The following is a 26,372-nucleotide window of genomic DNA, read 5'->3' on the forward strand; positions in this document are numbered from 1 at the left end:
CTTTCCGTGAATGCCCCTCTGTTGACAAGCCTCCCCTCCGCGCCCGATTGTCCACGCGGCATGACTACCACTCCTTTGATGACCCCTTCCCCCGAGTCCGGCTGACCACACGTGTCCGAGGCCATCGCCTAAGCCAGGAGATACCATTTACTGCCCTTATTGTATGAAGTCACCCCTCTTCAAAGGACCCACTATTGATCCTAGCCACCCCACCCCCTGGGCTATGATCAGGCGCACACATCCTAAACAGTTGACGGAACACTCAGCTGCGTGATTGCCCTCCCCTCTTATCAGCAGGTCAAGGGTTCCTATTGTGAACATATGAGGGGTAGGATTGACACGAGGATTACAGGGATGTCTTTCTTTTGCGTCACACTGTCCTGATTGTACTATCAAGTGTTTTGTAAGGTATAAAAGAAAGAGCCTCAGCTCACTTGTTAGAGCACCTCCCGAAAGACACTGTGTTTCGTGTCCGAAATGACTGGCTCTCCTCATGAGAATTAAACTCTGTTCTTGATTCCTGCTTCCAGCGCCCGTCTCTTTATTTGGTAATTATTCAACATGGGAACTAAGAGGCGGTTTGCGCCAGCGGCCTGGGCATCGATAGAATTATGGGCTCATGTTCCACAATTGGCGCCCAACGTGGGGCCCATCAGTGACATAAGGTTCGGTAAGAGAGATCCAGACGAAGAAGTGAACATCTAAATGATCGGGGTATGCCTGCCTTGAGAGGGCCCTCGCCCGGCTGCCGATCGAAAGAACTTCACCAATTCTGAACGGACCTCCCTTGAGTGACCTATTGTCCTGACTGTAATCCCACAGGAATGCTACATGGAGTAAGAGAACGATCGGGCGCTGGAGGAGGGAGATGAAGAACTGTCCGTATGGTCCGGTCCGGGTAAGATTAAGTAGGGTGTTTTTACGCCTGATTGGTAGGGTGGTTCTATCCACCTGATTGATTGATTGTTTGTATTGAAATCGGTATTTGTATACTGATATTGTTGGTATTGGTTCATTTAGCTTTGAATGCTACTTGACATATTGGTTCTCTTTTGAGAACGAGACATTCTCTGTTTGCAAACAGCGGCGAATAGGAACGTCGTCCCTCTTTGCAGATAGAGAAGGGTAGGTAATGCAGACTTTTGTCCCCGTTGTAATCCGTCATGCCTACTTTTCTCCCCACTGGATTGTTTGAAATCGATTAATAATCGATTGTTGCTCTTTTGAGATCTTCCCTGTCTACAAACTGAGACGAGTAGAAATATTCTGTCTTCCTTTCTGGATAGCGAAGGGCAGGTAATGCAGACGTTTGTCCCCGTTGTAATCCGTCATGCCTGTTTTTCTCCCCACTGATTGGTTGGTTGCCTGGACATTGTTGTTCCAGGAATTGTTTCGTTTGAGGTATTTTCTGCCTGCAAACAACGTGGAGTAGAAATATTCTATCTAGTCTTTGCAAGTAGTAAAGGGTAGGTTATGCCCCTTTGTGAATTCGTCAGTCCTACCCACTCCCCACTGTTTGGTTATTTGGGGGGTAGCTCGCATGGTCCGCCCAGGAGACTACCCTTATGGAGGACATATGCTCCCCGCTCATGGGCCATTTAGTGGAAGTAGACCATCTGGTCCGTCCAGGAGGCTACCCTAGTAAGTGGAAGTACATCGCTCGGTCTGTCCAGGATGATACCCTAATGAAGGAATATATGTTCCCCTTTTTGATCGATAATCTCGTTCCACCCCGGACCATTTATTGGAGGGAACTCGTCTGGTCCGTCCAGAAGTACCCCCTAGTGAAAAGGACACATAAAAATATGAAGTGATCACCGTTCCCTACTAACAGAAAACTTTAGCTCGAAACACGCTAAGGAAGAGAAAGAAAAATAAAAAGAAATCAGGCTAAGTCAGTAACCCCCTGATGAGCTTTTGACTTCACTAAAAATAAGAAACATTAGAAATAGTTCGTAATAAGAAATATAAAATGGCATAAAGTTTGGCAGCAAAGATAGCCACGAGGTAGCTAGGCTCTACTGCCTATTCCTGCTCCCAACATGTCTGCCTCATTGCCCGCCACGCCCAAATAACGGTCACATGAAATAGAAACCACTCAATAGGTACCTACCCCCATTCCGGAAGCTCCCGAAGTGCAACAGGTCCGCGGTTACGCCCATCCGGAAGGCGAGGCCTCGAGGCATGAGGGGCTCGCCTGGCCGCGGTCAGTAGGAGATGATGTTGGGCAGGCGGTCCAGAGAATGGCAAGGACCTCTCCATCTCTTCTCTTCTGCCGCCCTGCAGGCCACGGGGAGAGAGGGGGCTGTCTTGCCTCGGCCACCGACCACCCCTCTCTCTCACCCGATCCGGCTTTCGTTGATGGGCGAAGCCAAGGCAAGGATGGCGGCATTTCTTTGTGCCATAATGGCCGCAACTACACCCAACGCCTGACAGTTGCAGGTAGTCCCGCCACATGCCATCGCCTGCATAGTTACAGGTAGTCCCGCCACATGTCCACCCCTGGAGAGTTGGAGGTAGTCCCGCCACCTGTCAAAAAGGAAGGGGGGGGGCTGTCTTGCCTCAGCCGCCGACCACCCCCCCCCCCCCATCTTCAATAGCCAGCACGGCCAATGTCGAAGCGACGGAGCCGAGGAACGGCGCGGGGTCGCTGGAAGGGGGAGGCGGCGCGAACGAGCCTCCCCCACCTCCCTCCAGGTGGAGGCTTCCAGCGACACCCCAATGCTCTTACTTAAAGAGGGTCAACATCAAAAAGCGGTCTTCTGCCCAGGACGGGCACACGCCCCATGCCTTCTCTCCTCAACCTTGAAGATTCTATAAGAGCCGGGGGGCACCCCGATCCCTCCGCATGGGCGCCCCCGCCCCCTTCACTGGGAACCACGACATCGGTGCAACTCCTGCCGGCGCCAGCCTCGGATTGGAAATGGCTAAAATGCAGCCACGGCATAGACTTGTTCAGTTCCGGTGGAACACCAGAATGACCCGGTAGGAAAATTGTTGCCGCCCTCCCCACTCTTTGACTAATGGTCCATATTGTCAGAACTGTTAACCACATGATTCAGAACTTTTTGAACTTCCAACGGAAGGCTCCGGTCCAACCATACGAGACTGGAGACATTCTGGCTGTGCTGGAACTCGCCTGACCCCACCCAAAATGGCGCCGACACAAAATGAGACGTTTTGAATAAACTTTGTTGCACCCTGATTGCGCAGCTTTTTGTCCCGAGATATATATGCAGTTTTTGGATAATGAAAGTAGATATGAAGGATGTTGAGTATGTGCTTGGACAATGAACTGACTTAGGGTGGGTACTGATTATGATTTGGAAAATGAATTGGTGTAATTTAGGTAACGAATGAACTTGGATAATGAATTTATGAATTTATTAAAGATGAATTACTGACATGCATCATGCTTGCTCTGTAGGGAAGTTTAATACGATTTTATTGCACTGCTGCACTTTATGCAATGAACTGCCACCAGCTTCGTTCTTCTTATGTACAGTTTTAATCTGCTTCGTAGCCGGCCCACTGAGTTGTAGGCCTGTATTTGTACCTCAACACTTTTTATTAAAGGTATTTTTTTTTTAAAAAGAAAGCATGGTTGTAGCGGTTGCATTAATGAGTTTTGGATGTTTTTCTACTATGAGCGAAGAATAAGTATGATGAAAACTGAAGGTTAAAAGGATCAGATATTTAGCAGCTACATTATGTGTCACGGGCAGCCGGAAAAGTGTTTTAGACGCCCTTAAGACGACACCACAGAAATGCCACCTGACCGTCACCCTTGCACCCAACAAAGAGGGTTGCGACCAAGTAACTCATGTAGATACGCAGATCGTTGATGATTATCTATCTGACCACTGGTCCCTCTGGGCTTAAACGCCGAGATGGTAACAAAATGCAGTACGTGGAGATAGGTCGAGTAAGTGGTAGGTAAAAACGTTTTTCGGACTACTACATGCTGATGTGTTTTGAATGCTGCCCCCCCCATCCCTTCTTTCTCCTCCCTTCTGCAGGTCACGTCAGAACGTCGACTGAAGTATGGGAGAGCGATGGTTGAACCACCGACGAAACGGGAAGGAGGGAATATGTGCATAGTCCTCATAACGATAAGTTTTTAAAGACGTAGACTTAAACATGACTGTTCCTCCTTAGAACATAGCGACTGGGAGGATGGACTGACATAGAAACTGGACAGGTACTGAATGACGAAAAATTGACTAGAAAGGACGCGTTAAATAATGTAACTGGACGTTTGACTAGGTAGGGAAAGAAAAATATAGGGGTAAGGGTTGCCACGGCACCACCCGTCTGGGAAGTTAGAAATGTTGCTGATGTTCAAAATGCACTGCCCCCCTTTCTCACACTCTTATAGATATAGCCAAGCTGCCCGACTGTTCTCCCGATCAATACTTGCCGTTGCCTCAGCCTGGAGAACTTCCCACCAAAGGAAGGAACTGAAAATGGTTTAAGATCCAACCATGGGTAACTAGCACGACCAGGTTAATTTCTGATCGACCAACCGAGGTGTGAGTATTGGCAATTGGGAACGCTCGCAGACGTGACAAGCGAGAAGAAAAAGGAGGGAAGGGTAGAAAGAGCTAAGCACGTAGATAAATAGGATAGTAAAGATACGCAGGATATATAAAACAGATCTTGTTGGCTAACAATTGTTTCCTGTCTTGTCGTGAATGTCTTATATATGTGTAATACATGTGCCGTCTTCCCTGTCTGAGTTTGTGTGTGTGTAATGTACGGATTTATGTCTTCCCTCTGTCTGTATCTGCAGGTTACCTGACCTTTGCTGTTCTGTGTTGTGAGCGCACTAAATGACCTATTTTCGTACACGTCTCTCTCTCTCTCTCACCACCCCCTTATCTCTCTCTCTCTCTCTCTCTCTCTCTCTCTCTCTCTCTCTCTACATGTCATACGTGTACCGAATGGCTCGTTTAGATTGCGGACGACTCTCACTCTCTATGAGAGTCTCCCTATTTTCTCTCCCTCTTTTTGGTAAAATTGTGCCCCACCGGCACCAGTCTGATTTGATACATATTGAACGCGAAGGTGTTCAGCGAAATTGACCGGAACTAAAATGATTGTATCTCGCCATATTACTGCCTCTCCTTTCTGCAAAATGAATGAACTTGAATTGGCTGAGAAGGAAAGGACAGGTAAGACGACTAAAGTCCCCCAAATCTGGCCATTTATAGGGGAACTGTATGTCCATGGCACCTTATGTCTGTTCTTCAGAGACGAACGCCAACGTCTAGATTGACCCCCAATGCCCAGATTGCCCCACCCCCTTTTGCACCCAAGCGCGAGCGCCCGAAGCATCCCCGCCCCATTTTTGATAAGACCCCAGTCGCTGTCCTGGATATAAACATGATGACCATGAGTAACTGTTGACCATCGAGAAAATATTGTTCTGCCTGACTCTCGATGATGGCACCCCCGCCCTGTTTGAAAAGATTAGCCAGTCCTGAAGTAAAATGCTCCGTAATGTTAAATATGATGAAATGCAAAGTTGATGGGAATATCATTTATCCTCACTTAAGTTATAAATAGGACGATGAATAGACCTGCCATGAACTCAGTAGGAATGCTGACACATGCACTGCTTGGTAATGGACCTCTGACTGTGACCAATGAGCGTATCTCCCAAATGCGTAGAATTGAGGGAAGAATTCACATGCGTAGATATCTTCTTCTGCCATTTCTCTAAAACTTTGTCTTGTACCTATTCAAAGATTCACGATCACCGAAGGAGATGGGTCAGATGTGATGTACAGCCCGACTGCGGATCTTGGGACACGTGTGACATCGACCAAAGGTGGAGCCGCAGAGCAACAGGATACGGGACGAGACCGCAATTTCAACGTGGAAAATGAAAAATGATGGGCCGCCTTGAAGCCCTCCGTCTGCTAACCCACGTGTGCCTGGAGTCTCCGTCCCCCTTCTTTGGGCTCGATTGATGGGCCTGCCTGCTTGTTATCCTTTGCTCCCTTGGTCCCTTTTGTGTGTCCCAGGAACTCTGACCCAACTCCGCTCGCTCTCTCTCCTATCGACTATTTGAACCATGCTCACCCTCTTTTCCACGTGACATTTTGCCAAAAGGAAGAACTGCCTTCATATGGGAATAGGGTGTTGCCACAGAAATATAGGTGCCGAGCATAAGGCGCCGCCAAACGGATTGTTTAGGGAACAGGACTGTGGTCTAACAGCAGAGGACTGACCGCACCCTGCAACGCGAAAGGATAGAACTGAGCTGGACCTATAGCTCCACCGCCGGTGCTCAACAGCGCCAACGAAAGTACTCGGACTAGAGCCTACCAGTGATGGCTCAATGATAAAAAGACACTGTGACGAAGAAATCTTGTGTATTGAACTGAATTCCGCTCTCAACTACCTGGTCAAAACTGTTCATTGGTCACATTTTTTAAGTTAGAAAGATTTATGCTATGTAGTGCGTTTTATTGTCAGGAACACAACGAAAATGCAATTTCCTATGTGCTGCATTCTGCCCATCACCTCGACTGTCTATGATTATACGCCAAATGTTAGTATCGACAAAATGCTAATTCATCAACGATGCCTGTCTACCTGTAAACCCATCAATTGCAAAAATGACTGCTGTTATGTAAAAAGGGGCGACTGTGAAAGTTGAAGAAATTGATGTACATAGACAGCATTCATTCCCCTTCTTCTCCCACTCCTCTCCCTGTGAGCACCATGAATACCGTAAATTATTGACCGTATCACTCTGCCAGTAAGAACCCATACCCCTATGCATATGTACAGCCATTCTAGGCACCATGGCCTTTTACCCATTGGAATCCCCGGCTTCCCTCCTGCGCGTATCCTAAACCCCCTCTCTCATGCATAGGCCATGAAACCCTCTCCCCCTGTGCGACCCTGCTGCGAAAGGCAACTCTCCTGCTTGACCCGCACAAAACCCCCCCCATTCCCTCTTGAAGAGGCATCCTTCGCCTTAGCTGACGTAGCCCTCCCCAGCTGCACCTGACTGCCCCCGCTCTCTCTTGTACTGGTCGTAAGATCTCTCTCTCTCTCTCTCTATGTGACTCTGTCCCCGTGTCCACCCTGGCTCTCCCTCCCTTCTCCTCACGTGGGCAAGCCGTAAAACTTCTTCTACAAGATCCCGTCCTTGAGAGTCATGGCCGCGCCTGACCAACACCTCCTTTCTTTCCGTGAATGCCCCTCTGTTGACAAGCCTCCCCTCCGCGCCCGATTGTCCACGCGGCATGACTACCACTCCTTTGATGACCCCTTCCCCCGAGTCCGGCTGACCACACGTGTCCGAGGCCATCGCCTAAGCCAGGAGATACCATTTACTGCCCTTATTGTATGAAGTCACCCCTCTTCAAAGGACCCACTATTGATCCTAGCCACCCCACCCCCTGGGCTATGATCAGGCGCACACATCCTAAACAGTTGACGGAACACTCAGCTGCGTGATTGCCCTCCCCTCTTATCAGCAGGTCAAGGGTTCCTATTGTGAACATATGAGGGGTAGGATTGACACGAGGATTACAGGGATGTCTTTCTTTTGCGTCACACTGTCCTGATTGTACTATCAAGTGTTTTGTAAGGTATAAAAGAAAGAGCCTCAGCTCACTTGTTAGAGCACCTCCCGAAAGACACTGTGTTTCGTGTCCGAAATGACTGGCTCTCCTCATGAGAATTAAACTCTGTTCTTGATTCCTGCTTCCAGCGCCCGTCTCTTTATTTGGTAATTATTCAACATGGGAACTAAGAGGCGGTTTGCGCCAGCGGCCTGGGCATCGATAGAATTATGGGCTCATGTTCCACAAGGCGTCCTTGACTGAACCCCTTGACTTAGGGATCTGTTGGAATAGCTAGAGGAGGCTGTCCTGATTCTGGAACTGCTAGTTCTATTTTTAGGCCATGCTGTTCTGGAGAATTTGTTTGCAACTTTAAAACATTGTAAAATAGAATATCACAGGAGGTGGAATTGGGGTATACGATTGTGTCATAATGGAATGTTAGTGCATGTCCCTTGATAAGTCAGCACTTTCCTGACGTTGTTGAAGACAACTTTTCAAATATCAGGTTATAAAGTTTATAGTAAGCCAAGTGTCTTGGCAGTCTCGCTCATGTTAGGTAGGTATGGTTATCTTCTTGGCTTCGCCATAAGAAAGTTGTAGACCTTCTTTTCAGTTGTGTACGCTTGATAAGTGCTTAGTTTCCGAATTATAACATGTATTTCATTTGCACAAGGTCTCCAGCTTACCAGGGGTGATTTCTCTATCAGAGCATGGTGGCGTTGCCCCTGGGCCCCATATTAAATGTCTGATTCAATGTTTTTTTTCCTAGCCACAGTGCTTTTAGTTCAGCCTGGGCCGAGTTATGTGCCTTTGTGCATGAGTGAGGGGGGATGTGGGTGAGACACAGGTTCTGCAGGACCTTGGAGTGAAGTGTGCATGTCAGGTTGGACGGGTGCCTTGCTCTGCCCAGTCTGACATGCTCACTTGAACTTTCTCCTACCTGAGTAATATTAGGAGCCTGGGGATTACAGCCACAGCCCCAGGTCTCCAATGGAGCACTAGGTTTGTCTGACTGAGCCAACACTTGTGCAGTTTTCATGCTGTTTACTAACATAACCAGCAAGGGAGCAACATCAGGATTGGCTCAAAAGACGTGGCTAAGCCTCTCTAGTCATTCATACATGAGGAAGCGGGACCCAGAGGACCGAGCTGTACTAGAAAGGAGCATACATGGTCACAACAAGTGCAGTTCCAGTACCAATGCATGCACGGAGGCACTTCAGGTGTTCTTAGAGAATATTGAGGTAAGAAATCTACAGTCTCTAAAGGAAACAGAATAGTTTTTTAGGTCGAGCTAGACCGCGCATGCACTGTCTCTTCGAGTCCTGCTGTAATCAGTCTGTGGGCTTCAATTCCATTCCCCTTCTTGCCATTGCTTTTCATTTGTCAGTGTCCTTTGCTTACTAGTGGTCAGTCCTACCTCTTTTTCCTTCCTTCCCCTCTTCTGTTCCTCCCACAGAGCAGGGACTTAGTACTGTCTCGTTCTGCTATGGTTCTTTATCTGTTCTTTGGGGGACAATTTTTTTCTTTGTTTCCTGCTCTATTGCTGTTTGTTTGCTCAGCTTCAGTGCCCTAGCTGATTACATACAAATATAGCCTTCTTCCTTCCACGTCCTCTTAATGCCACAGGTGCCTTACTGCTGCCTTTTTACTACTGCCTCCCCCACCATGGCTCCTGCTCCCTTGTATTTTTGTTTTATTAGGCTTTTTGAACTTTTCAATTTCCATTGTCATTTGGGCTTTTTTCTAGTAGAATATTCGCTGGGTTTGGGCTTCCTATTAAGGGGGATTGGGTGTGTTTTATTTCCTAGCCGTAAAGAGGTTACATATAGGAAATCTAGGTCCTAGTAGCAACCACCCAACTAAAACTTTATCAACAGTAGACTGTGTTTGCCCCAGTATTGGAACTTTCATAGATTCCCATGCTTTGTATCATTCCCCGTCGTTGGAATGGGAGCCTCGGTAAATAAAAAAAAATGCCATAGTAGTAAGCACAAAGTGAAAAAATAGGCCTAGGCCTCATCTCATTTTGTAGCTTATCCACCTCTTTTTGTAAAAGAGACCAAATTCTTGCAGTAGCCAATCAGAGTAGCCTCACCCCATAGAACCTTCCTGAGAGAACATCAGAGCCTCAGATTTTCTACTGCACGTTGTGCAAGGGAGTCTCCATTGAGCTCTGCTCAATTTTCTTCACTTCTAAGTATTTTTCTACAACTTTTTGCCTGTTTTTCGTCATGTCTGACAAAGAGAAGAAGGCACTTTTTAGAGCCGGTGCTACTTGCTCCAAAAAGAGGTTGTTTGTTGAAGACAAACACGAAGACTGCATATACTGCTTATATCCGGATCATAAGGCCACTGACTGCAAGATTTGCAGAACCTTCTCCACCAAGACCTTGAGGGACAGAGAAGGACGCCTGCTGACTTGGCTACAAAAAATCAAGGACCGCAAGGAAGTTCTGTCTTCAGACAGTGACGGCTCCTCTTCGATTGTGTCATCAAGAAAATCGAAGAAGAGGGGTAGGTGTCCCCCTACTACATCTGATGAGCCCCATGTCAAAGCCTTGCCCGGGACCTCTGATAGGTCTGATAGGCCTGCTTCTCTAAAATCTCCTCACTGCGGTGAAAAGGAGAGGCAGGGACAGCCTGAGGAGTCGCAACCTTCAAAAAAGGCTAAAAAGATCGTCCCTGTGACTTCACCACCCTCTGAAAAGGATAGAGGGGTGAAAAAGCCTTCCACTGCGCCTCAGGAGATTGTTTCAGACAAGAAACAGCGTTCGTCGATGGCGAAAACCACAGGTACGTCGACGATTCCTGTCAAGAAAGCCTTCTCTAAAATTGGCCTCGTCGACGGGCTCGCCGACGATGGCTACGACGATGGCATCTACGCCGTCGACTATGTTTAAGACGCCTGATGCCTGTTCGTAGTCGACGAAAATGACTTTTTCCATATCGACGACGAGAGTCTCGATGACGACGAGGACAATGTCGACGACGACCACGTCGACGACGCCGGTGACCATGATGCCGACGACTAATTCGTCGACGGTTCCGTCGACGATCCAGCCATCGTCGACGATGACCATCTCCCCGTCGACGATTCAGCCTTCGACGACGAGCACAGTTTCTTCGTCAGCGCTTCCGTCGACGAAACAGTCTTTGAAGATTCAACCGTTGACGACGATTCCGTCGACGACGATTTCGTCGACGTCGTCGACGACTGGGAAACTTGCAATTTCGCACAGAAAAAGACAGATAACACCGGAAATTACATCTCCACGGCGAGTTACGCAGTTGCCTCCTACCTTATTGCTGGATGAGGACTCTTAAGAGGAGACTGATAGCAATTATGGGCCGGCTTATAGCCCATCTGACTTAGTAGTCAAATTACAGGAGGTCAGTTCTGAAGAAGGTGAATTGGAGCAACAACACTATTCTCCACAAGACTATTATGACCAGCAGGAGAGGCCTCGCATGCAGGTTCATTTGCAGAAACCTCCACGTCAGTCCCAGCAGGATATGGTAGCGATGCCATCTCTGATCTACAATTAATGTTGCAGGACTATCGGAGGCGGTTTCCTGCTCCACAGGAGGTTCAACAAGTACGTCCTCCCTCACCTCCGCCATCTCAACCAATGGCAGAACACTCTTTGCCTTCAAGAGGGCATGGCCCAGAGCCCGTTGAACATCCACAAGAGGTGGTTGCCATTCGGGATGATACGGATGATGATGATAATGCCTCATCAGATGTGGATCAGCAAGTGGACCCTGACCAAGATCAGAATATGGACTGGAATCAGGATGGCCTTCGAGATCCAGACGTCACAGGGCCTGACACCGCAATCTCTCCTCCAGCAGATATTGGAGGTTTTCACAACTGAATGGAACAAGCATCCAAGAGATTTGGTCTTCCAGTTACCACAGTTCAATCTGAATGTTTTTTGTATGACTTCTAAGAACCATTCCGGAAGTCAGTACGTTCAATCCCCATCATTGAACATGTTTGGTCAGAAGGCTTAAAAGCTATGCAAAATCCAGCCACGGTCCTCCCAGTACTCCCCAGACTGGAGAAAAAATATAAGGCGCCGGAGGGCAGCCCGGCATGTCTTCTAGGTCAACCAAAACCGGATTCGGTTATCTCCCAGGCCGCACAGAGTAAATCTAAGAACCCATCCACGCCGCTAACGACGCCACCGGATAAAGAGGGGAGGCGTCTGGACAATGTTGGAAAAAGATTCTCCACAATGGCCAGCCTCCTCGTTAGGGCGGCTAATGCTTTGGCGATTCTGGGGAGATATGATCGCCAGATGTGGTGTGACCTCTCCCCGTTTGTGGAAGAACTTCAGGATGGGTCTAAGGATGAGGTCAGAAAGATCTTGATGGAAGGGGAGCGAGCCTCTTCTGAGGTAATCGACTGCGCTATGGATATAGCAACTACGGCCATCCGAGCGCTAGCTGGCTCAGTAGTTTTAAGACGCCAGGGTTGGTTGCGAGCCACGTGGTTTCGACAGGAAGTACAAAACAAAATTCTGGATCTGCCTTATGATGGAGAGATGTTATTTGGCAAACACGTGGATGACGCCCTACAAGGCATAAAGAAAGATACAGATACGGCCAAGTCCTTGGGAACTAAACAATACCGCAAGGTGCCCTTTAGGGGAGCAAGAGGAAGAGGATTCTCATCCTACAGAGGCGGCAATCAGCATCGCTACACTTCCAACTCCCAACCTGGCCAGTCATACAAACACCAGTATTCACAGAGGGGGTCTTTCTCTCGCCAGCCGCCGAAAGGACGACAGGGGCAGCAGAGGAGAGATAATACCAAGAGACAATAGCGGCCAGGTGGCTCTTTCTACTGTTCCTGTACCCTCGTTAACACCAGTGGAGGGCAGGATTGCCCATTGCCTCAACAACTGGATGGTCATAACAACAGACCAGTGGGTCCTGAACATCATCAAGGAAGGACGCATGTTGGAGTTCCAAGATCTTCCTCCAACGAGAGCTCCAAACATCTAAGACTCCTTCGTCTCGAGGCCCACCAACTCTTCACCAAGGGGGCAATAGAGCATGTACCTCTCTCCCAAAAGGGGAAAGGGTTCTATTCCAGGTTCTTCCTGGTTCGGAAGACGAAGGACAAGTGGCGTCCGATCTTAGATCTACAGCAGCTCAACACTTATCTCATCAAGTTGTCCTTCAGGATGGTCACTCTTCAGGACATCCTCCGCCTTCTCAATCCAGGGGACTACATGGCAACCCTAGATTTGGAGGATGCTTACTTCCATGTGCCCATTCATCCAGCTCACTGGCAAGATCTTCGATTTACAGTAGGCAAGAGCCATTTTCAATTCAGAGTACTGCCTTTTGGTCTCCGGTCCGCTCCGCGGATCTTTACAAAGGTACTGTTTCCTGTGGCAGCTTTTCTCAGGAGGCAGTCTTTCGAAGTCTTCCCATATCTGGACGATTGGCTGGTAAAGGCTCCTTCGTTCTAAGAGGCGTCCAGGGCAGTCACGAGCGGCAGTCAACTGTTCGAGCAGCTGGGCCTTCGGCTCAACAAGGAAAAATCGATTTTGCGCCCCTCCAAGACAGCAAAGTTTTTGGGTACGATCCTAGACACGGAGTGCTGCCTGGCTTTTCCTTAGGAAGAGCGCCAGACCAAACTGATTCTCTCAGCTCGCCTCCTACAGACACGGAAGTTTCTGTCAGTTCGCAAATACATATCGCTTCTCGGATCGATCTCATCCTGCATACCATTGATACCACACTGCAGGCTGCGAATGCGTCCACTGCAGGAACAGTTGGACAAACAATGGCGTCAGTTGACGGGCTCCTTCGAAGACAAGATAGTAATCACACCCGGAATGCGAAAGGGTGGTGTGGTGGTTGCTAAAAGACAATCTTTCAGTAGGTTTGCCATTCCAACTTCCACCATCTCCCATGGTATTGACAACAGATGCTTCCATGGAGGGGTGGGGAGCGGTCCTCCAAGAACTGAAAGTCAGTGGACATTGGAGCTCAGTCCGAGGCAAGTTCCACATCAATCTGCTGGAACTTATGGCCATTCGTCTAGCCTTGCAGGCTTTCCTTCCAAAGATCCACAACCGTTCAGTGCTGGTTCGTACAGACAACACCACAGCCATGCACTACATAAACAAGCAGGGCGGGACGAGATCTTGCACCCTTTCGAAGGAAGCACAGAGGCTTTGGAATTGGGTGATCCAACACTATCACTCTTTCAGCGGAACATCTGGCGGGCACACTCAATGCCACAGCGGACGCTTTGAGTCGACAAAAGACTATCAACCATGAATGGGAACTGGATCAGACCATTCTGAACGAACTGTTTTCAAGTTGGGGGTCCCCAACCATCGATCTGTTTGCGACTCCTCAGAACGCCAAATGCCAGTCCTACGCAAGCAGGGTTCACCATCAGGGATCCTTGGGGAATGCGCTTTTGATTGCCTGGTACGGCGCATTTGTTTACCCCTTTCCTCCTATTCCGCTGATCCCGAGACTGATCCGCAAGCTCAAGGCGGAACCGTGCAGAATGATTCTGATTGCACCAGCATGGCCAGGCAGTTTTGGTACACAGAGCTTCTTCTTCTCTCCCAAGATCAACCGATTCTCCTGCGTCCTGTTCCATCACTGGTATCAATGGCTCACGGGCAGGTTCTGCATCCAGACCTGAAGTCACTACAATTGACAGCGTGGCTCCTGAGTTCAGAGAGTTCCAGGGTTTAAATGTTTTAGGAGAATGTAAAGACATTTTGGCCCAGGCCCGAGCGCCTAGTACGAATAAAACCTATCGGGCAAAGTGGAAGAGATTCTGCCTTTGGTGTCAGAGACAAGGTCTACATCCATATACTTCTGCACCGCACCAACTCTTGCCTTACATCCTTTCTCTTGCGAAATCTGGATTGGCTCATTCTTCTGTAAAGGTACATCTAGCGGCCATTTCTAGATTTAGACGATCATCATCAGGTCCTTCCCTTTGGTCTGCAAGGATCATTAAACAATTCCTGAAGGGTTTGTTCAGGGTTTTTCCACCAGTCCTGCCTCCACCACCAGCCTGGCATCTTAATTTGGTACTGTCACATCTAATGAAGGCCCCATTTGAGCCTTTTCATAGAGCTGACATGAAGTTTGTCTCATGGAAACTGGCTCTTCTCTTGGCCCTGATATCGGCTAGAAGAGTTAGTGAGCTCCAGGCTTTCACAATTGAGGAACCTTTTCTACAATTTAAGAATGATGTTCTCATCCTACGAACAAATCCTAAATTTATTCCTAAGGTACCCTCAGAATTTCATCTGAATGAGCCGGTGATCTTAAAGTCCTTCTTTCCGCGGCCCTCCACGCCAGCAGAGAGGGCTTTGCATTCTTTGGACATTCACAAATGTCTCAAGTTCTACTTGGAGCACACAAGACTGTTCAGAAAATCTTCCCAGCTTTTTGTTTCATTCAGTGCTCCACGAAAGGGTTGTCCATTTTCTAAACCCTGCATTTCCCGCTGGATATCCAGTGCAATCCACTTTTGCCATCGAGAAGCGGGGAAACAACTTCCACGAGCAGTTTGTGGTCATTCTACGAGATCAATGGCTTCATCAGTGGCTCTATTCTCAGGTGTCCAGATCAAGGACATATGTAGAGCGGCGACATGGAGCAGTGTCTACACCTTCACTCGCCACTACTGCTTGGATTCTTCTATGAAAGAGGATGCAGCAGTGGGCCAGGCAGTCTTGGGGAACCTTTTCCAATAAGTCGGTGAGCTTTCCTTTCTATCCCGCCTTCCTGTATTGCATATTTTGTATTACTTGTGGTTGTTCTGCTTTGTGATGCAAATGTGTATCTGTTTTCTTATCAGGATTACGTATGAAATTTACAGGTACACATATTACAAAATATGTTTTTCTCTTTACTGCTAGCTATTCTGATACAAAGCATGGGAATCTATGAAAGTTCCAATACTGGGGCAAGAAAACAAGTTACTTACCTGTAACTTTGGTTCCCCAGTATTGGTAACTTTCATAGATTCCCATGCGCCCACCCTCCTCCCCTGGGAAAGCTCAGCCTTATTATCCAATGATGTTGCTGTTCACAACGGCTACGAAAATCTGAGGCTCTGAGGCTCTCTCGGGAAGGTTCTAAGGGGTGAGGCTACTCTGATTGGCTACTGCAAGAATTTGGTCTCTTTTACAAAAAGAGGTGGATAAGCTACAAAATGAGATGAGGCCTAGGCCTATTTTTTCACTTTGTGCTTACTACTATGGTATTTTTTTATTTACCGAGGATCCCATTCCGACGACGGGGAATGATACAAAGCATGGGAATCTATGAAAGTTACCAATACTGGGGAACCAAAGTTACAGGTAAGTAACTTGTTTTCTTCCTGGCAACAAAGCTAACCCCTAGTCAAGGGACCAATTAGCGCTTTGATGGTGTTTTCTGCCTGACAAAGCAACATGGATCAGCGCCTTCGAGTTTGAACCCGAATTCCAGCTATGTTTTATGACTTTAAAGTGGACTATTGGACTGGGGGAAAAATCGGACTGGCAGAGAAAACATCTTATAAAGTCAAGAACTCACTGCGGAAAAATATATTTCTAGAAAGTCGGCGTAGATTGCGACGAGTGTGCTTTGGTACAAATACTTGATGAATGCTTCATTTTAGAACCCACTATTCCCCAAATTCGTTAATTTGAAATAGTAATGAAACCGAGATGGCCTCTACATTTGCCTTTAGTCTTTGAGTACTTTGTTTGTTTCCATTTCACTTGTGCAGCCCTTGGTTGAGAAGAAGCTCTTTATCTAATGTTAGCGGACTATCCATGTCAGTAAAGCAGAAGTTCTTCTAATCGAGAGGTAGCAGGTGCGAGTTTGGTGACTGGTGATGTTGTTGTAGATGCGCTGCTTTATTTTGACCAGGGCTATAATGCCCCAGGGGTTAGAGAGGCAGTAAGTTGAACTGTTAATTTTGAGTTGCATGCGTGTTCTTAACTGAACTGGGAAGACTGAAGAAAGCAACCAGTGTTGCTTCATGGGTCAATATCTGTAGATATAGGAGAAATACCAGAATTTTATGTTTCAGTTGGGTATTTACCTCTGCTTGAAAAATAGGAAATAGAATGACCACTCACCTACAGCATGGGAAGAAGTAAAGTATACATGCCGAATGTAAATATTTGGACAGTGTAACTTTTTATTTTTTATATACGTGCGTGGTGTTTTTGCACGTTTAAATGAAGGACTGCAAGCTTCGGAATGCAGATAAAGAAGTTTGGTAGAATAAGCTGTTAATGACCAAACTTGTACAGTTTATGATCTGTTACAAGAGAATTAATGCAGTTTGAATACGAGTACATTGCAGTCTATATTATGATTGCTATGGCCTGGTTACTTATTGGCAGGGCAGAAATCAGGAACAAGCATTTGCAATGCAGTAGGTCTCACATTTGCAAGAGATAAAGCTATCAGCATTGTAAATAACAATGCCTTTTATTTATCTGTTTTGAAAAACAACACATAAATAAAAGGCATTGTCATTTACAATGCCAAAAACTCAAACACTCGTAAATGCTAGACCTATTGCATTGCAAATGCTTTTCAAAAATTGCTTTTCTTCTGAACTAAATCTGTCATTCGGCATGCACTGTTATTGAGAGAAGTGTAAATATTAGAATAATGATACTGAGCCTCCACTGGTTTCCCAATCTTCTTTGTGAGCCTGAATATCTCAGTGCCACGCATCCCTGGCATGTATGAGTTTTAACTTCACAACTGTGCTTAAACATTGTATAGTACAGCTCAATAGAACATGATCTATGCATGTGGTGCTGCCAACATTGAATTTATGTGTGACTTTCATATGTGATGAATTGTATGTCTTATGTGCGGTACATGCAAAAAGAAACTATGGAGCCCTTACTTTGTCACACTTCAGCCGTTAATAAATATGTCCGGCATTTTCTTTTAATTTGTTGTGCTTGTGTTCCGGCTGTAATTGAAAGGAGGAAGGAATTCTCCAAGACCTATCATGAAGTTGAATCATTTCAGGGCTCATTCAACTTTGTATTTTTAAAAGCACTTGTATTTTTTGTGCTCTGCACACACATCCTTTTTCTCTTCACCCATGATGCTCTGAAATCGCATCCAGCTGAAACACAGAAAGATTAATACTGGGCTGTAGGTGCACACTGTTTAGTATGTTGCTTAATTTTTAATTGGGAAGTATTTTAATTTTATTTGCAACTTGCATCCTTATTGTTCATTAATGACCAGCTTCATTCGCAGCGCCTACTGAACTGTCTGTTTTCTGTTGCATGGTTCATGTACGCTGCAAGTCCATGGCAGTCAAGATCGATAGACCCCGTGCACTTTCCATTTGCACCTTCAGGCCCAGAATGAAAGAACAGAATGTGCATCAAAGGAAAGGCTGGGATTTGTCCCAGTCCAGGCATGCACACTTACCTCACAGCTGGATACCCCGACCCATTTCTCTGCTTTTTACAGATGACACTTCCAGCCCTGGATAAATCACCAAATTCCACGCTTCATCCCGTTTTAAAAGTTTCAAGGGTACACAAACATAATTGCTTTGAACCCCTTCTTGCTTTCTGAAATTTTCTTTAAAATCAATTTTGCACCAAATTGTTTACACACTTTTCTGTTCTTGCCTCTGTTGCCAACCATTTTCTCTGCTGCCCCCCACCCTCCATTGTCTTTGTTGCCAATCCATTGTCTCTGTTGACCCTCCATGGGCCCCCCACCTGCCCTCCCTCTGTTGGCCCACCCATCCCGCCCTCCCTACGTAGTAGTCTGCTGGCCCACTCTCCTTTTGTAGTCTCTTCTGGCCCACCCCGCCCGTCTTCCCTCCGTCGTCTCTGCTGGCCCACCCCTCCAGCCCTCTCTCCATCATTTCTGCTAGCCCACTACCGTCATCAGGCCTGGTGTTGCAGACTGTGTGCTTTTTTAAACTGCAATTCGACCTGGCAAAATAAGCCCCCTGCTAGGCCTAAACCTCTCTTTTTAATACATGTAATTCACCCCGAAGGTAGGCCCTAAACAGGCAGGGTGCATTATATTTTAAAAGTTTGATATACGGTTTTAAGTTTTACATGTCCAATTTATGGAAAAAACTCACATCCATTTTTCACTACTGTGAGTCCTACCTCTCCCATAGGTTAACATTGGGTTATCTTATTACATTTAATAAGTTATAACTTTTGTTTGGTATCAAGTACAAATGTCATGTTTGGTTTCTAAGGAATTGTAATTTAAATTCTGTAGTAGGGGATCTCTGTGTATAGTCATAATCTAGTGAATAGTTCCGCTCTTGAGCGTGGACCCCGGAGCAATCAAAAATAATCGCTTAAGCTGTCTAACAATGCAGTCCTGCACAGACACTTAAGAGAGAATTTAAAGACATATAATGCAGCCTATATCCACAGGCTACACTGTCCAGTACTTCAAATAGACATTCCATACCAAAAACCACAAACACAGCACAGCCTGCCAAGTTTTCGTCATAGAGAAACACTTCCCCTTTAACCAACAAAGCCTCTGGAATGATAGAGAGGAAGGGGAGGACAGACAAGCCTCATAGGCTGCAATTATGTGGCTCAAAAAGAGATACCGTGCCTTTAAGAAAACTTTCTAAAACTTTCTCAGTATCCCGGAATGCCCAGCAGGCCCCATTTACTTTCAGTTCTTTTTGAAGGCGTATAACGCCAAACCTGTAGCATTCCGAACAACAACATCTGTCTCCACCGGGGAGGAGGGCGGGATCTTATGACTAAAAAAGAGATACCCCTACTACAGAACTGGAGTTACAGGACAGAAACTACTCCTTCTGTAGTAGGGGATCTCTGTGTATAGTCATAATCTAGTGAATAGAATGGCAAGCCCATCCCCAAACCCAGCGGCGGTGGAGAGAAAATAATTACAACACCACTACTGTGCGAATAGATTTCGCAGCAAAGCCTGCCCAACCTGAGCGTCTGCCCTGGAATCAGAGTCCAGACAGTAGTGCTTAGCAAAGGTATGGACCGACTTCCAAGTGGCCGCCCTGCAGATTTCTGCAATGGGAACATTACGTAACAAAGCAGTCGTGGCAGCTTTGCCCCTGGTGGAATGAGCCTTAGGTTTACACCCCCTAAGGTCTTATTAGCCTGTCATGACCGATCCATAGTTGATAAACAATTGGTCTGACCTAGGAATATCCTTGGTTTTATCCAGATAAAATTTCAACACCCTCCTGACATCCAGGGAATGTAGAGACCTTTCCTGCTGGAGAGGAAGGATTCTGAAAAAACGTAGATAAAGTTATAGTCTGGTTAACATAGAAATCAGAAATAACCTTAGGAAGAAATTTAGGGTGAGTACGCATAACAACCTTAGCAGCATGAAATACAGTGTAAGGTTCTTTCTTTTTCCACGCCAGCCAGCGCAGATCCGGGAAGAGCGGTACCTCAGTCATTTTTTGACTAAGTTTTTCTTGAATTCTTGTTTCGAGTCTTCGACTCCGAACAGGTGCACAAGGGATGCCCGGTTTCAAGGCCTGCGGTTCCTGTAATCAGCTGATGTTGTTGACAGATCCGCACTGCGTGTGTCTCTTTTGCCTGGAGCGCGACCCCGACCCTAAGTCGTGCTCCGACTGTCAGTTGTTGATGCCGAAGGCTTTGCGGGAGCACTCGCGAAAGCTGCTTGAACACCCACCGTCTGCTCCACGCCATTCGAGGTCCCGGTCGAGAGAGAGGTCGAGGAGCCATAGTCAATCCGGTTCGAAATCATCTAAGTCTTTGCACTCTGGGTCGGGAAAGTCAAAGCATAAGAAGAAGTCAAAGAAGCATTGTCGCTCTTCCACTTCTTGTCGGTCGGTCGATCCAGGGAGGCACGCTGGTGGTGCCCCTCCTGCGGCTTCGCACGCGGAGCCTGAAGAATCTACTCCACTCTTCCCTCCCCTTCCGGGACCCCGAGCGACTCCCGCCCAGCTTTGTACGTTCTACGGCGGACCCCATCGGTGCGCCTCCAGGCCCCGCGGACTCGGTTGGGGGGCCTAGGTCTTTGCTGCCCACGGCCCCGGTGCCGCAGGCCCCCCTTGGATCCAGGCCTGGATCTGTATCGGCGCCGGTTGACCTTGTTACACCTCCATCGGTGCCGCTTCCTCCTGCACCACTACCGCATTCTGCTCTGTTCGATCCCCCGGCTGGCGTCGACCCCGGCATCCATCCCGACATGGGTACTTTTGTCCCTTTGTTCCAACCTGGCCATTTTCACCCTGTTTGGCAGTCAGAGGAGGGTGAGGAGGACTTGGGAGGGGTCAGGTGACCCTTTAAGTGACCAGCTTGATACCGAGCAGGACTGGAGAGAGGACCTGGGAGATGCCAGTGGTCTTGACACTTCAGCTGACCTTGGCATGTTGTCTCCTACTACCGTGGCTACGTAGGAGGGATCGTCATACGCTGTGGTGTTGCATAGGGTGGCTGAGGCTCTCAACTTCGAGCTTCCTACGGTGGCGGTCAGGACTAACCTCCTGACTAAGGTGCTTCAACCGGCGGCGAGCTCTCTAAAGCCCCTGCTACTGTTTAATGAGGCCCTCACCGATGTCCTTTTGGGCATGTGGTCTCGGCCCAACACGGGGGCTCCTGTGGACCGAGTGATCTCTTGAAGCCACAGCCCGGTTCCGGGTGACCCCACTTTGCTCTGCCAACACCCCACCCCTGAGAGCTTGGTGGTCCAAGCCTCCACCACCAAAAGCGCCTTCCCTACCGCTCCACTGGAAAGCGAATCCAAGAAGCTGGGCAATCTTGGCAAGAAAATGTTCTCTTCCGCCAGCTTAGGACCGCGGTCCGTAAACACTGCATGTCTCCTGGGCCTTTATCCCCACTCAGTGTGGGATACGGTGGCGCAAGTGCTGCCTCAGTGTCTGGAGGAGGCCCGGGCAGTGCACTCCCACGCTGTCACCGCCGGTAGAGATTTAGCAAAGTTTACGATCTGTTGTGGGCTGGACACCGCCGACTCTGGGCAGGACCATTTCAACGTCAGTAGCGCTACGCCTGGATGAGGTCCACTGGCTTTTCAGGGGATGTCCAGAACATCCTGATGGACATGCCCTTTGAAGGCCATCTCCTTTTTGACGCCCTAGAGCGCTTCACGGACTCACGGGCTACAGCCAAGTCCTTGGGCCTCTTTACCTGTCCGGCGAAGTTGCTTTTCGCCCCTTTTGTGGCTACAGAAAGGGTGCCCTGCCTCATCGCACCCAAAGCCACAGGTCTCAGCAAATTACCCAGCCTTCGCACAGCCGGGGTCGTGGAAATTACTGGCAAGGTTCTGGGTCCAACGGACGGGCCAGTCCACCAAGCCCCCCCCCCCCCCCCCCCCCCCCTCCTCTGCAGCAGCCTCCAGCCCCTCCTAGTACAACCTTTCAGGCCCATCAAACGCCAGTGAGCGGCAGGATTCACCATCACCTCCCCTCACTGGTGCACAGTCACTTCGGACAGGTGGGTCTTGCAACTAGTCCCATGGGGCTACTCCCTCCCCTTCAAGACTACCCCTCCAGTCATGCCACCGCGCTCCCTCCGCATTTCGGAGGATCATCTGTACCTTCTCCAGCAGGAAATTACGGCTCTTTGGAGAAGGAAGCCATTGAGTGCATTTCTGTTCCAGAAGTAGGTTGTGGTTGTTAGCCCCACTACTTTCTGGTTCCCAAGAAGGACAGGGGCTTGCTATCTTGGACTTCAGGGACGTCAATCGCTTCCTCCGGAAGAAGTTCAAAATGTTGACGCTTGCTTATGTCTTGTCTACCCTCGACCCGCAAGACTGGATGGTAGCGTTAGACTTGCAGGACGTTTATTTTTATATCCCCGTCCTGCCGGCCCACTGGCATTACCTGCGGTTCATGGTAGACCATGAGCATTTTCAGTTCACCGTGCTTCCCTTTGGCCTTAACCAGCACCCCTCGGGTGTTCACAAAAGTGATGGCGGTGGTCGCAGCTCATCTGCGCAGATCAGGGGTTTGTCTTCCCTGATCTTGACCACTGGCTGTTGAAGGCAGGCTCGCCCCATGTAGTAGTCTCCCACATCCAAACTATGGCCGACCTCCTGCATAGGATGGGGTTCTCCAGCAATGTGCCGAAGTCGCACCTGATTCCCTCTCAGAAGGTCCTCTTCATCGAAGCGGTTCTGGACACAATGCGGTTTCGGGTCTATCCTCCCAAAAAGCGAGTCCAGGATATTTGGGCTATGATTCCAATCTTTCAGCCTCAATCCTGGGCTTCGGTCAGAATGACACTGAGGCTGCTGGGCCTCATGGCCTTCTGCATCCTGCTGATCGATCATGGCAGGTGGCATATGCGGGCTCTGCAGTGGGACCTGAAGTTTCAGTGGGCGCAGCATCAGGGTAATCTGTCCGATTACGTCCATATCTTGGAGGGCACTGCTCGACAACTGCAGTGCTGGCTTACAAACCAGGATTGAGTCAATGGTAGATCCCTTTCTCTTCCCCAACCAGACCATACTGTGGTGACGGATGCCTCCCGTCTGGTATGGGGCGGCCACATGGGAGAGGCGGAGATCAGAGGCTTCTAACTATCGGGATTCAAAAAAAAGTGAGCTACAGGTCGTGTGCAAAGAATAAGGAAAGGACGCCCTCAACCACGATAAACAGAATAATAACAAATAATGCCCGACTTTAGTGCCAAAAAGGTGATCAGAGATGTGTGGAGTACTCACTGGAAACGTGTTACCGAGACGCTATGAATCACAGGTTCCCATTAGCGTATAAGGTTCATACTCGTGTGGGTTTGAAATAGCACGCCGGGTGCATTGGAATTAAACAACAACAACGGACTGTTTACTTGTCCGAAGTGTGGGGGCCATTTTGGAACAGTTAGAGAGTTGTAAAAGGAGTCATGTGGGGGCCATATTAGAGTGGTGAACAACCGGTAATAACGAAATCGAATGGCTCAATCATCAGAGTCTAAAAGGGTGAACAAAACAGGGATTCATAAGTGAAAAAACACAAGTGGCCCAATCCTGAAGCTAATCATAATACAATGTCTAAAAATGGGTGAAAAGACAAAGATTCAAAAGTGAGATATGTAAACATACGGGTACAATGATGAGCATGATAATACATGCCAATTCAGCATAATCATGAGTTAAAGGCATAATAAGTCTGTTTAAAGATAGCAAAGAAATTCCATACGATCATTCAGCCCTGTGGGGTGCGTCGTGCTCAAATACCGTATCCAAAAGTTCTCCCTTTGAAGCAATTTATTTTTGGGGTTCATGCCCTCCTGGTTGACAACGTTCTCCAAAATCATGAATTGTAGCTGAGCTACATTGTGTCTGTATTCAAAAAAGTGCATTGCCATGGCTGATTTAGTATTGGCAGTTCTTATGTTGCTCTTGTGTTCCAAGATTCTGGTTCTTATTTTTCTTTCTGTGTGGCCAACGTAGCACAAGCCACATGGGCACTTCAGTAGATAGATCACATTAGGTGTGTTGCACGTCGCGTTGACCTTAAGTTTGATTTTGTAACCTTTCATGGGGTGATGTAAGATATTGCCCTTGATGACGTTATTGCAATTGCTGCAATTATAGCATGATTGGAGTCCTTCTCTCTTTAGCCCAGCAAGGTTCTGCTCTGGGCACTATCAAGGGCTACCTTTCTGCCATATCTGCCTTCCTTCGGCTGCCCGATCAGCTTTCTCTTTTCAAGTCCCCGATAGTTAACCGTTTCTTAAAAGGCTTAACACTTCTTTTTCCTCCAATCCCTTTCGTTATGCCTCAGTGGGACCTGAATCTTGTTCTAACTTATTTAATGTGCGCTTCCTTTGAGCCGCTTCACAACTGTCCTTTATGTCTCTTAAATCTTAGGACTGCTTTCCTGGTAACCATCACTTCTGCTAGAAGGATGAGTGAGCCCCAGGCTCTTTCTTCGAAACCTCCTTTCTTGTCTGTTCATCCGGACAAGGTGGTTCTCAGGACCCGACCCTCTTTTCTTCTTAAGGTGGTCACTGCCTTCCACATTGGGCAGACCATTACTTTGCCCACCTTCTTTCCGCATCCTTCAAAGGAAGAAGAGAGGCTCCACCGCCTGGACCCAAAAGGTATGCTCTCCTTCTATCTGGACAGCACAAAGCAGTTCCGGGTGGATGATCAACTTTTTGTTGGTTACATGGGTGCAAAGCAAGGTCGGGCCTTACACAAACGCACCATTTCTCGATTGGTCGTGTTGTGTATTAATGCTTGATACTCTAGCTAAAAAGGAGCCTCCAGTCGGGCTACGCGCTCATTTCACCAGGGCGACGGCAGCCACTACTGCCTTGGGCAGGGGAGTGCCTCTACATGACATCTGTCAGCCAGCCACGTGGGCATCGCTGCACACGTTCACCAAACACTACTGCCTGGACAGCTAAGTCTGGAAAGACTGCTTCTATGGCCGTTCTGTTCTCCAGGATTTTCTGGGGTGATCTTGGTTCGCAGGCCCACCACCGGGGTTGGTATTGCTGGAGTATATATTCTGAGGTAAAGAATATATAACTAACATGTTTCTTTCAGATGCACAAGTTACTAGCCTTAGGTAAAGATATATCTGTAAGAAACATTAGTTAGTTATAGATTCCTTACCGCCCATCCTCCCTGTTCTGCGAACTGATTTCTAGGGTTAAGGACATCCGTTCAGGGCCCTAGTTTTGTGCACCAATGGTCAGTATCTTGCATGGCTCTGTGTTTCTGGTGCGGAAAGTCGTGTACAAAACTGACGTCAGCATGCGAGGGTGACTTCTAAGTAGCTGCTGCGACGTCATACTGGCGATTAAGACTACGGACGCGAAGCCGACCAACACCAACTTCCGACGTGCAGAGGTACTGCCAACGAAAAAGCTTTCTGGATCTAGTCGGACGCCTGGGGCTAATTGTAAGGTAAGGAATCTATAACTAACTAATGTTTCTTACAAATTTTTTGTTACTGAAGGTAAGTAACTTGTGCTTTATGTACCCTTCAATATATTTTCATTTTTTCAGATTAATTTGTGTTTTAAGAAGTATACACCCATATTATATTGTTCTTGTATAGATTGTTTCACGTTGAAAGGAGGAATCCTTTTTGCAAAATAATTTAACGTAAGCTACTGTTGAGAGCTTATTGCAATTGACCTCAGAACACATGAAAACCACTATAAGAAAGAATCCCTTGTAAGCACTTTTACGTTTTACCAGGCACCCTGGTGAAAGGCCTGTTTTTCATTAGCTCTCTGTCCCTCCCTGGGCTTTACAGCACAGGAAATCTCCTCCCCACCCGACCCGCCTTTTCACGCAGAGACACCTGAAGAGCCACAATAACTGTTTAGGGTTGGTTGTGTTTAGCTAATTAGAGGAACTGCTTTTGTAAAATTATTAAAGCATGGGCATGTAGGTCCCCATAGATGCCTTCCACTTCACCCTTTGTTTACATGAAGATGTTCTTCAGGGTGAGTCCTGGGGTAACCGTGAGAAGTCTTGCAGGGTGGCGTTCAGACAGTGTTCTAATCGTCCGGCCCCTTTGGACCTCAGAGTACTGTCCAAGAGAAAAAGGAACGTAATGAGCTCCTTGAATGGCGTCAAAGACATAGCCCAGAGAAAGGGGCACTCTATGGGGTAATGTTTTAGTTTACAAATGGGAGACCGCTTTCTCAGATTTCTTGAGGAAGACGGGGAGTTAATAGAGCACCTGGAGCCATGATTTTGAGGTGCCGCTGCCCCACTATTGTGGCTGTCTTAATTATTAGGGGCAATGTCCCTCCTGTGCACACT

General features: G+C 47.7%; 1 protein-coding gene across 1 annotated transcript in view; it reads left to right on the forward strand.

Annotated features, from left to right (window-relative positions):
• The window catches only part of NAA16 (N-alpha-acetyltransferase 16, NatA auxiliary subunit), a 772,708-nt gene that overhangs the window by 417,236 nt on the left and 329,100 nt on the right, over positions 1–26,372 (forward strand). The window lies entirely within an intron of this gene.

This window comes from Lissotriton vulgaris, chromosome 8, assembly GCF_964263255.1.
Source record: "Lissotriton vulgaris chromosome 8, aLisVul1.2, whole genome shotgun sequence".
Classification (NCBI taxonomy): domain Eukaryota; kingdom Metazoa; phylum Chordata; class Amphibia; order Caudata; family Salamandridae; genus Lissotriton; species Lissotriton vulgaris.